General features: G+C 44.8%; 1 protein-coding gene across 13 annotated transcripts in view; it reads left to right on the forward strand.

The window, feature by feature from the left end:
- The first annotated feature begins 3,171 nt into the window (after positions 1 to 3,171).
- TMLHE (trimethyllysine hydroxylase, epsilon) overlaps positions 3,172 to 12,741 on the forward strand; it is a 102,452-nt gene continuing 92,882 nt past the window's right edge. For 11 of the 13 annotated variants that reach the window (XM_072626392.1, XM_072626395.1, XM_072626399.1 and 8 more), the window contains exon 1: positions 3,175 to 3,396. The gene's annotated coding sequence lies outside the window, so the exon portion shown is untranslated. Of the gene's footprint in view, positions 3,397 to 12,741 lie in introns of all 13 variants that reach the window. The other 2 variants (XM_072626402.1, XM_072626403.1) reach the window with 2 other exon arrangements.

The raw sequence follows: 12,741 nt of genomic DNA on the forward strand, positions 1-12,741 counted from the left end.
TTTGTTCAACCATTATTTTCAGCTTTATAACTCTATGTTCTGTTTTCTAAAGCATTTCTTAGCCATGACATCTGATTGTCCATTCTTCTGATGAAAGTTGATTGTCCATTCTTCTGATGAAAGTTGACAGTCAAAGGACGCTTCCAGATCTGATAGACTAAGTCCCAAGTTCTACATCATTGAAAGATAGACTATCAGACCTAGATGGGACCTTGGCTATTAATTAGTTCAAAGCAAAACCTGCACAGTGATGACTTGTAACCCTTCCCTCTGAATGGTCATCCATGTTCAGTGAGACACAGGTCCTTCTGAAGATAGTAGAGTGTATTCATGTACTCCATGATCTCAGATAGATCCACCTCCAATCAATCTATGTTCCATTCCACTGATGACAGCTGAAAGTCAAAGGACGCTTCCAGATCTGATAGACTAAGTTCCAAGTTCTACATCATTGAAAGATAGACTATCAGACCTAGATGGGACCTTGGCTATTAATTAGTTCAAAGCAAAACCTGCACAGTGATGACTTGTAACCCTTCCCTCTGAATGGTCATCCATGTTCAGTGAGACACAGGTCCTTCTGAAGATAGTAGAGTGTATTCATGTACTCCATGATCTCAGATAGATCCACCTCCAATCAATCTATGTTCCATTCCACCGATGACAGCTGAAAGTCAAAGGACGCTTCCAGATCTGATAGACTAAGTTCCAAGTTCTACATCATTGAAAGATAGACTATCAGACCTAGATGGGACCTTGGCTATTAATTAGTTCAAAGCAAAACCTGCACAGTGATGACTTGTAATCCTTCCCTCTGAATGGTCATCCATGTTCAGTGAGACACAGGTCCTTCTGAAGATAGTAGAGTGTATTCATGTACTCCATGATCTCAGATAGATCCACCTCCAATCAATCTATGTTCCATTCCACCGATGACAGCTGAAAGTCAAAGGACGCTTCCAGATCTGATAGACTAAGTTCCAAGTTCTACATCACTGAAAGATAGACTATCAGACCTAGATGGGACTTTGGCTATTGATTAGTTCAAAGCAAAACTTCCAGAATGATGACTGGTAACCCTTCTCTTTGAATGGTCATCCATGTTCGATGCACAATTCCTTCTCATCATAACTATTAGTCACCTTCTCTTTTTGGATTCTCTTTCCTCTCTAGGTTTCATGTCACAGATCTCTTAGTGGGCCTATTTTCCATTTGTGTGTGTGTGTGTGTGTGTGTGTGTGTGTGTGTTAGTCACCTATTTTATGTTCTGGCAATGTATTTTTGTGTTAGATGATGCCAGTATGTATCCCATTGGGCAGTTCAGGCTTTGGCTTATGGGACTTCGAGGTAGCTCAAATGGGATGCTCCTTCTTCCCCTTTCCCCTCTCCCAATTACTTTGTGTTTACCTTGCATTTATTTATCTTAGCAGGTGTTGAAAAGGGAAAAAGGAGAAATACCGTATTCCTAGGGGTATTTTCACTCTAAATGATGCCAGAACATACAAATCAGTTGCAGTTAATAGAAATACAGCTCACAGCTTCTGCCCAAAGAGGGAAATAAAAGAATTGATAGAGTTGGTTTTATTCAAAGCATCAAGCAATATTATTTCATGGGAGATTTGGTCATCTCATCCTGAAGTAGTAAGGATGAGTAGAAGCAAGCATACTGCCAAGAAGCAGAGAGCTTTATCATTTTAATGCATAGGTAAAGACAATGCTGAAAACTGTTGGAAACGATGATGAAGGATCAAAAGAAGTGAAAGAGGATTTTTTTTTAATTTTTGGAAGACAGTTGTAATACACTGGGAGAGACAGCGAACATCATTGTGAAAAGAGGAATAGACTGTGTCCCCCAACAAAGAAAAAGATTTGCTTCCTGACATAGTAACTGCTCCGTGCTCTGCGTAGTCAGATCATTAAAATTAGATGTAAAGATAAAGATGCAAGGTCACTGAGCGTAATGATAATAGTTCCTACCCCAAGGGTGAAGGTCCACAGGGGTGGGGAATCTGCAGGCTAGAGGCCACAGATGGCCTTCTAGGTCCTTGGGGACGGCCTTCTGACTGAGTCCAAGTTTTACAGAAGAAATCCTTTCATTAAGGGAATTTTGGGAAGTTTGGATTCAGTCAAAGGGCTACACTTGAGGACCTAGAGGGCCACATGTGGCCTCCAGGCAGAAAATTCCCCATCCCTGGAAGGAGGAACAGGGGAGTCGGCATAGGACAATGCCAGGATCCCTGGCTCTCTCATAAGAAGACCTTGCTTTAAATCCTTACCTGTATCCCTTACTACTTATGTAAATATAGGCAAGTCCCTTTCTCTCCCTGGGCCTCAGTTTCCTCATCTAAGTCCTTGCCAGCTCTCAGATCTAGGATCCTAGGGCTTGAGGGAAGGGATAGGAGTGACTGGATCTGGCATCTGAAGACACATACAAAGGGAAACACGAAGGAAGATGCCCAGGAGAGTAGGAGAACACTCAAATTCCACCTGCACTGCTTATTAATAATTTGTGTGACCTTGGGCAAGTCACAGCTTCTCAGTGCTTTTTTCTTCATTTTAAATTGAGGGATTCCGGGGTAAATGATCTCCCAAGTCCCTTCCAACTCTTGCTCTCTAATTCTATCTGCTAGAAATAATGGCCTAAAGAAAACATATGTTCGACATGTTTAGAAACGTCCAACTAGTAACCAGAGTGAGGAGATGGAAAGGACTGGAAATAACTGTAGGAATATCTACACAGATTTCTTCAGCTGGTAGGAGTGGGAATGAATGCACACTCATCTGAGCCGAGTGCCTTGAGTCGACCTGAGGTCTTCCTAGCTTTGTGACCTCGTCCCGCAGCCTCAGTTTCCTCATCTGTAAAATGGGAATTGGGAGTTACCAAGTAGAAAGTGCTTTGCAAACCTTTACGCGTTAATTACTATTAATTATTATTATTTGCAAAAAGCAAACCAAAACTATTGGTAGAGAATCATTAAAAACTATGGACAGCATCCCCTTAGGGAAACTGACTCCGGGGTCAGAACGAGGCTCGCAGGTCCCTGCAGTTGTGCGTCCCCTCCCCTCCCGGCGATCTCTCTCCCCCCGCACCCCGCCCCCCCCCACCGCACCGCGAGGCGCGCGCATAGCTGCCATTCCCTAGTGCCAGCGCGGCACGGCGGGAAGGGGGAGGGGCAGGGGGCCCGGCGCTGCCGGCGCCTGGCTGGCCCCACAGGGCGGGCCGGCTGCCCTCCTGCCGGCCCCCTCGGGCCCTGTCCCCGCCTCTCTCCCTCGCGGGAAGGGCAACGTAGACGTCGTGGCCGGAAAGAGCTGGGTGGGGGCGGGGCCCAAGTCTGGGCCCGCGAGCCCCTCCCCCTACCGCTGGTGCCCTGGGGCCGCCCGCCGCCGCCCGCGCAGGTGGGTGCAGACCGCAGACAGGGTGGGCGAGGGGCGGGGCGGGGCTGGGGGGTGACCTGGGGGGGGGTCGGGGAATGGGAGGGGGGCGTCTGCCCCTCCCCCAGCCCCTGAAGGGGCTCCTTCTGTGCCAGCTAAGCAAAGGGGGGGGGGGTGGCAGAGCGAGCAGGGGATGGAGGGGATGGGGGGATGGGGCACCCCTGGCATCCTGGACCCAGGATGTGAGCCCAAACGCTGGGGTGGACTTTTCAGAGGTCATCGAATTGAACCCCATCATTTCCCAGATGAAGGGACCTAGGGCAGACCCAGACACGGCCCAGTGTGAATGGGGTGGGCAGAGAGATCAGAAAGGGAACCATTGGCTGCTGGGAAAAGTGGGAAAGGTGACCACCCTCGAAGTTTCTGCGGAGCAGGCCTCACCTTCAAACCCGAATGCTTAATCTACCCTAATCTGCTAAAATCGGGTGCCTCCCAAAGAAACTGGCTTGCTCTCCTCAATGATGGCCTGTAGCCGGAGCTTACTGGGGACAATTTTTGTTCAGATAAGCCGCCTCATTCCCTAGTTCCTCTCTTCTCTGCCAGAGCCTAGCCTCTCTACAAGTAGCTTCCTCCATCTGGAGGGTTTGGCTAACTGGAGACCTAGAAAGAAGTTTCTTCTTCCCCTTCATTCGATCTCTTCCAAATCAGACACAGACAGTCGTCCCTCTTTACCTAGTTTCCCACTCTGTTCCTTGAAAATAGCCTGTTCTGCCAAATTCGGAACAAGAATTGCAAAAAAAGTAGAAATGGGTCAAGGAATGTATAGACTAAACGAGGAAACTAAGATGTCCCTGGGATATCCAACCATAGACCCTTTGAGAGCTCCAGAGTGACTCTCTCCATTATTTGTGTTGTGTGCTGTGCAGCATAGAAGGTCCAACTTTTTTTTCCCCTATAGGGGAAAACCTTAAAAGCCAAGGGGGATATACCAATAATAATGATGAGCGATAATACCAATGCTGGTAACTGGCATTTACATAGTACTTACCAAGTGCCAGGCACTGTGCTAACTAAGCCCACACTAGTGAAAGGGAGAACAGCTCAGAAAAGAGACAGGATTCCAAGCTGGATCTCAAAGTGAGATTTCAGATAGAGGTGGGGACCATGGGGAGGACATTCTAGAAAGGGTGACACAGAAGAAGAAAGAAAGCCTGGATAGAGGTAGAAAATGAACCTGGGGTGTGCAGGAGATGCTCAGGAGGGCAGCGGATTGAAGGCAAAAGTTCTGCCATATCCCAGGGATTCTTGAAAGATCCTGAGCTCTTTTAAAGTGTAAATTCCTCAGTTAATATGAATGTTTTACAGCTTAGTTTGCACTAACAAAAGACTTTACTTCCTAAATTTTCCTTGGTCTAATTGAATTTGCTAGTCAATTTTGAGGCCACAGAAGACCCATGTCTAGGTCACTGATGTCTATGATAGGCAGGTAGGAGCTAATGTTGATTTTAGGTCAGTGGTGACAACCTAAAATCAGTGCTTTAGGTCATTTCATATGAAATTGGGGCACAGGATGAATTCCAAGTGGAGCCAAGTTTGGGAGGCTGTGGAGGGGGGTTGGGGGGGAGGTACTTGTACAGATTTTGATTTGAGGGTTAGAATTAGGGTTCCAATAGACCAGAACTATAACAGTGTGAATAGAGACAAAGGGCCAACTCAGAGAATCTGCAGAGCATTTGTTCTCAGTGGGCTACGAAGGATACAGATGCTACTGAGATTTCACTTGTAGGGCACTGAAAGACTGATGGTAGTATTTACAAAAATGAGAAAATTTAGACAGATCTCTTGGGGATGTGGATAGAGAGTTTGATAAATTGGGTTTTAGACCTATTAAGATGACGGGACAAAGGAATGTATCTGTAAATATGGAACTAAAGCTTGGATAAGAGGTCAGATCTTAAGGTCATGAATTTGTAGATCTAGAGCTAGAATGGACTTCTCATTTCTTTTCCCAACTCATTCTATAAATGGAGTTTGTGGGGGACGGTCAGGTTGGAGGTGGTAATGGGGACATAGCTAGTGAAGGACACTCGTGGATAGGTAGCATACCCTAACCTCAAGCTCAGGTCTCCTTGGTGCCAGATGCCTGAGAAATAAGTCAGGAGTCGAACAACCTCCCTCTCCCCCTTCCATACCCCAGTGGGAAGTGGGGCCCTATGATACTTTCAGAATAGAATCACATAATTTTGGAGGTGACAAGTTTTGGAGACCATCCAGTACCACCTTCTCATTTTATAGATGAGGAAACTGAAGCCCAGAGAAGGGAGCCCTGAAGTCATTGATACGAGTGATGGAACTGAGACTAGAAGCAAGGTTCTAGACTCTATTCTTCTAGACTCACATTCTATTTCACTGCCTTTCTATGCAATGGGTTCTAGCCCAGTTGTTCATTAATCAACATCCCCTCACTCAAGCTCCACTTCCACTTTAGCTCTCATTTTTCAATGACACCAGGCCAGTTTAGCAGTAAGGAATTTAGAGCTGGAGTCTAGCTGGCTAAAAGGTAGCCGATAGCATTTCCTGTTTAGCTAGACAGCATGATTGAGAGGTCTAAATCCCAAGATGTGGGTCAAATGGAACACTGTTGAGGCCACTCTCACTTGGTAGAGTACAAGTTCTTACTTCTCTCCATTTATTTCTGTAGTTGGGCCCCCAAGTAACTGAGGTACCACAGAGGCTCAGGGCCATGACTCTGTTGCCACTCTCTACAATCAAAGACCTTGCTAGGTGGCAGAACAATGTGGATGTCCCTTCTAGCCTAGTGGCGCAGGAGAGGCATTGACCTCCCAACCTGGAACCATTGAAAGAGTTCTGGATTTGAAGTCAAGAGGTCCTGAATATAAATTCTGTCTCAGCCACTAATTAGGAGTTTTGTTAATTTGGGAAGCCTCCAATTAGGAGTTATGTTAATTTGGGAAGCCCCCTAATTCCCAGATACCTTGTATCTGAAATGCAGACTTTGGATTATATGACCTTGAAAAACTTTTCAGTTAGAAATTTATGATCCCAGACAGTATGGCCTGTGAAATAATGGATAAAGGAGGGCCTAGCATTGGAGTAGGAAGTACCCTCCTGGGTCATCTAGTTCACTCCCCCAGCCTGATACTTGCTTCCTTCTCCCAGTTGGCTTCTGCAGGTATGCAGAAGGAGTTATTATGGAAGTTCCCCAAAATCTTATAAAGAAATACCAAAAAGGAAAAAAAAAATTCTTTTCATTCTTTCTTTTTCTGGCCATCTTCTGATCTTTCTCCTCCTTGATCTGTTCATTCACAGCCCACTGACCTGGACCGAATTGCAGCCCCAACTTTTCACAGAAGCTGCCTTGGTTAGGATTCCAATAGCTCCCAAATCCTCACCTTTCCATCCCTTCTTCTGCTACCAACCTAGTTCAGGCCCTTCTTACCTCTCACCCATTTTATTGCAATAACCTCCCAATAGATGTTCCTGCTTCCACTCTTTTTCCCCCTTCTAGCCCAGCCTCCCTGCTGGTTAGGAACGTCTCGATGCTCTTTACACACACCTTCGATGGCATCTGCCACCGTTCACAGACTTTCAATGGCTTCCCGTTGCCTGCTAGATGAAATCCAAATTCCACAGTGTATGTGGCGCTTCTTTCTTTCAAAATTCTGTGTTATAATTTCCCACAAGAATTGTGAGAAAGAAGCTTAACCTGGCCTTGGGTTCCTTTTATCCTTATAATGAAAAGTTAGGACCTTTTTGCTCTGACTAAAAGTCCTAATCTCACATTCTTATAGGTCTTTCCTCAAAAAGGTAGCATAACTGTATTCAACATGTGGAATTAAAATACTCATTTTAGCTGAAAAGGAAACGTAAACTGTCATTCATCAAAATAGAAATTAGTTAAATCATGAGGAAATTATATTAGAAAGCACTTCCCATAGTAACAGACACATCACAGACAGAAGAGATTTGCCAAGAAGACACATATATCCTTTGGCTTGAATTGGAGACCGAAGTCACACCTGAGCTTGCTGAGTAAGCACTTCTGCAAAGCTAGGCTAGAGGAAGACAGATACCTTTTCCAGAGTCCGGGCCGCACCGAGAGTTCCTGATCCCTTCTCAACGCTAGGGCCTCTTTGGAGATGGGCTCTGAGAGCACTGGTCTCCTCCAGCAGAACGCACTTGCAAGATGTCTAGGGAGAGAGAAGATGAGCTAGCTCCCAAACTCTGCAAGCCAGAGGCAGCAAGAGAGGGAGCAAGTCCCAGACTTGCCTCTTTGTTGGGGTTGAGCCTTTTTAAAAGCCTTGGAAGATATTGATAACGCTAATCACTCCCCTTCTTTCCTGTGATGGGGGTGTCTTAGGAATGTGCTTGGTTCTATCATATTTCTTCCTGTTCCAGTTTGGTTTTGCAAATATGTTTCTTCTTTGCAATCACAAGTTAGACAGTCATAAGGAAGAGCATTATACATAATCCTTGTATCTTCTTCAAGGACCAAAAAATCTTCCTGTGGGAAGGGAGGAGGAGTAACTGTGTAGGGACATTGAGTAGACTGTGTTCTGCCAGCTTTTGCCCTGAGAATTACAGAGTGACCTCTTCAAGGTTTTGCTGATCCTTAGTTTTTCTTAAACCTGTTGCAATCCTGTGTAAAGTCTGGTCCCATAATTGTTATTGCATACAGCATATTTTCAGAAGTATAACAGTCAAGCCTGTGATCAACCAGATGGAATTAGAAAGAAGAGTGCCCCTTTCAAGGGAGGAAAACAATGAGTCCTTCCAAAAAGTCCTACCACCACCGTTAGCTAAGGGGGCTCTTGCTCTAGACCTTCTTTTTCACTGCTGCCACATTATCTGCCTGGGACCCATTCAGTACTCAAAAGTGGCAGGGAGAAACATAATTGTGACTTGTGGATGTCTTTCATGAACATTCCAGTAAGTAGCATGCTAAGTTTAGACTGACATGCTATGAGGGAGAACCTCCTTACAATCAAAGCCATCCCAAAGTGGGGTGGCTGGCCCCTGGAGGTGGCAAAGGCTGGAGGATGACCCCTGTCAGCTAAGCTGTAGAGGGAATTCTCATTTAGGTATGGATCAGCCTGGATGCCTCTGAGGCCTCTTTTGCCTCTGACATCCTGGCATTCTGTAATATGCTTCCGTCTTTGTATCATCTTATAGATTTTCATGTTTATTTTGTGTTGGCCTAATGTAGCCCACTCTTCCAAATTGCTTTGTTCATATTGTTTCCTGCATCAGGAATACCTTTCCTCCCCCATTCTCTGTTGACATTTCACCCATCCTTCAAGACCCAGCTCAAATGCTGCCACCTCCACGAAATCTTCTTTGATTCCAGTTGTTGGTGGGAATCATGAAATCTTCCAGATCTTTTTGTACCTCATGCACATTTCATGTTCTGCTCTGTTTTCTTGTTATTTATATGCATCTTGTGTCCCCTGTGATATTTTAACCTTCTAAAAGGAAGGGCCATATCTTATTTATCTTTCTATCTTTTCCCAGTGCCTTACACATAATAGGTACTTCATAAATGCTTATTGACTGGGGACAAAATAGAACTTTCCTAAATTCTGGTACCATAAACACTTTTTCTTTCTTCCTGTAAAAATATAACTGAGTTGCAAAGTCCTCATGCCAATAGCCACATGCTTTCCTTTTTAGCTTTCAAAAGGAAAAATGGCAGGCATGGACGGTCAGGATCTGATGATTAGGATTAAATATTAGGGAGGATACCCTTCCAGGAAGAGATTTGGGACTGATCTTTGAAGATTCCAATCTTAGTTGGGTCCAGAGATCTGACACTCTGGGTCAGGCTGAGAGCCAACATCCTCCTGGGTTCTCTCTCTCTCAGGTGCTGTCACTAGCTATGGCCTTGACTCCTCTTCTCCCCGCAGTGAACTCTCATGTGAGGGGCAAAGCTTCTGCTTAAGGAGAGCAAATTTTTTCCTGTTCCACAACCACATGGATAGGCCTGTCTGTAGCCTGTTCTTGGGATCTGTGGTAGGCAGAAATTCTCAAAATTTGCTAGCTCTTGGTCTAGGCCATTGACATGAACTGCATATGGGCCCACTGGACTCTGTCCTAACCTTTCTTCTTCTTACGCTCTGCTATGTGGCTCAGTGATCTCATTACCTCCCTTGCTTTCAATGCTTAATTCCATGCAGATGCCTCCCAGATGTATGTGTCCAGCCCTAGGCTCTCCACTGAGCTCTGTCCACATACCTCTAACTGCTTCTTGGACATCCCAGACTGGATGTCCATCCAACAGGCACCTCAAAGTCAATATGACCCAAACAGAATTCATTGTCTTTTCCCCCAAATCCCTCTCTCTTCCAAACCTCTCTATTATTGTGGAGGGTACCATCATCCAGGCTCCCCGGTGCACAGTCTTGGTGTTCTTTTGGACTCCTATCTCTCACTCATCTTACAGATCCAGTCCATTGGCAAATCTTGTCATTTCTCCCTTCGCATCATCTTAGAGATGTTCCATTCTCTTCACCCACCCAGCCACTGCCCTAATTCAGGTCTTAATCACCTATCCTCTAGACTATTTCAGTAACCTTCTAACTATTTGTTATCCCTGCCCCAAATCTCTCCCTATTCCAGTCCATCTTGCTTCAGCTGCCAAGATGATTTTTCTAAAGTGTTCATCTGATCATTTTGGTCTCCTGCTCAGTGAGCTCCATTGGCTTCCTATTTACCTCCAGGATCAAATACAAATGATTTTTTGACATTTAAAGCTCTTCTTAACTTAGTCCCCTCCTTTCCAGCCTTTTTACTCTATTTTACATGCCCTCTACCAGCCAGCACCATTGGCCCTCTGTGAATAAGTCATCCCATCTCTGAGCCTTTGCATTGGCTTTCTCCCATGTCTGGAATGCTCTGCCCCCTTGCCTCAATTTCCCTTCCCTAGTTTTCCTCAAGATTCAGCTCAAGGGCCCTGTTCTACAGGAGACGTTGATTGCCCTGTCCTTCCAGATTTCCTTTCATCAAGATCTATTGAGTGGTGTGTTATCTCCTTCATTACTAGGAGGTACACAGCCCTTGAAAGCAGGGACCTTTTATCCTTTGTGTATCCCTAGCACTTAGCATAATACCTGGCCCATAATAAATACTTGAGGAACACTTTGTGACTGACTTTGGAAGCAGTGACTTGAGTTCTGATGCAGGCTGTGTGACTGTGGGACAGTTGCTTGACCTCTCAGACCCACAGTTCTTCCTCTGCAAAATGAGGGTAATAATATTTACATTTCCTGCCTCTTAGGGCTTTTGTGAAGGAAGCCCCTTGTCAGCTAGAAGAGCTCTAGGAAAGGAAGCACTTTTTGGGGGCTGGGGAGGGCAGATTGCAATGCAATAGGAAACTTCCAGGATGTAAACTCCTTCAGCCAACCCTCAGAGAGCTGCCTAGAATACCGAGAACTCAGCCTGTGTATATGATAATAGCTACTATTTATGTAGTACTTGAAGGTTTGCTGCCAAACATTATGCATATATTGGCTTATTTGACCCTCACGACACCCTACCAGGTAGGTAGTATCCTTACTATCACTATGTTACCTATAAGGAATCTGAATGACTTGTCCAGAATCACACCACACCATACCATAGTCAGTCAGCACCTCTATGTTTAATAAAAAGTGAGGAACTGTGCTAAGCACTGGGAGGTACAAAAAGAGGCCAAAGACAGTCCCTTCCTACAAAGAGCTCAGTTGAATGGGGTTATTTCCAACATACAAAAGCTGAAAAGTGGGGGTTTGGGTTGGAGAGGCCCTGGGGAAGGTCCTGATGTGGGAGCATGATGGAAAAGTCAAATCCCAAAGTAGAACATCCAAGTGAGAAACTGAGGACATGTTCTGACCTGGGCTCCTTCTCTAATGGTGGTTTTAGAGTTTATGCCTCTAGGAAATGTCTGAAGCAGGGTTTGAACTCAGATCGTCCTGGCTTCAGCTACATTTAGCTGCCTCCATAAACCTAGAACTTGAGTTTTCTTGATCTGAAGCTGACTTTTCATACACTAGGTCACTGAGCTCGTTGTCCCACTTATTCTTGCTCTCACTGTAGATAAAACTTTGTGAAAATGAATTGTCACTTAGTTATTGTTTTTGATGAGACATCAGTGAACTGAGTATAAAACCCCCACCAATTTATGTCAGAAACAAAAGTGTAGATGCTCCAAGAGCACAATCTGTAGATAGTCTGGAGGCCTTGGCCCGCCCGCTGTAGGCCAGCCAGTGCTGGAAGCCATGCTACTCCTGGAATATGCCAGTGCAGCTCCCAAGTGACTTTGTTCCACAAGGCTAGTCAATCCTGTTGCCCAAAGTGGAAAGAGAATCGAACTGGGAGTTGGAGGGCAAGGGTTCAAGTCCTAGCTCTGCTGTGTGTGTGTGCATGTGTGTGTGTATGTGTGAGACTGCAGAAAGATCCTTCACCTTCTCCATCTATAAAATGGGTAGGCTTGGACTAGGTGATTTCCAAGGCCCCTTCTCACTCTAGTTCTATGATTCCAGAGGCCAAACTCTTCGTCAAAGGCCCCCCTCAACCATATTTTTGCTGTCTTGTATCTCTGCAGTGCCTATATTTTGATCTTTTTATCCAGAGGAAGATAAGCTAGACTTGATAGCATTCTATCAAGAAGGCAGAGTGGAATAGGAGAAGATGGTTGCTGACATGGCTTCATCAGTTCAGGTTAATGATCATGTTTATATTTCAAGGATATGAGAATTCATCCATGCGGGTACTCCCCCTCTTCCCTCATCTGTGACCAGAACCTTATTGCTCTAGGCCTTAGTAAACACTGTCATGAGTTAGGACTGAAACATGACATTTAACTTATCTGACCTAGTCCTTATGTCATAGACTAAGTGATGCAAGAGACTCTAGGGGGCTTCTCCCAAATAGTTAAGTGAGGAGTTTGAAATAGATGACTTGATGTCTTATGGTGGAGTTGGAAGTAAATTCCCCCCCTTGAGACATTGAACCTCCCTGGGGGTGTTCATTGGGGTCCCCTACAGGCATTTCAGAAAGCTTGCTGAGCTATGGACCCTGCAGTGGTTAATAAATAAAAATATGTATCTCTTTGAGATCTGCTTCTTCACATCTTTTGACCATTACTCATACATTTGTATCACTTCTGAATTTTGTCAGAACTGTTAAACTGATAACATATACATATTCTGGTTCTATATCTTTCCTTTGTATTCCATTTGCATTGTTTTTAGCTTTGCAAATGCTTTTATTTATATACAGTTAAATTCGTTTATTTTGTCTCATAATTTCCTCTGTGTCGTGATTGGGCAAGAGTTTTTCCCCTCTGGAGTTGTAAAGATCTAATACTCTTTT

Source organism: Notamacropus eugenii, chromosome X (genome assembly GCF_028372415.1).
Source record: "Notamacropus eugenii isolate mMacEug1 chromosome X, mMacEug1.pri_v2, whole genome shotgun sequence".
Taxonomy (NCBI): domain Eukaryota; kingdom Metazoa; phylum Chordata; class Mammalia; order Diprotodontia; family Macropodidae; genus Notamacropus; species Notamacropus eugenii.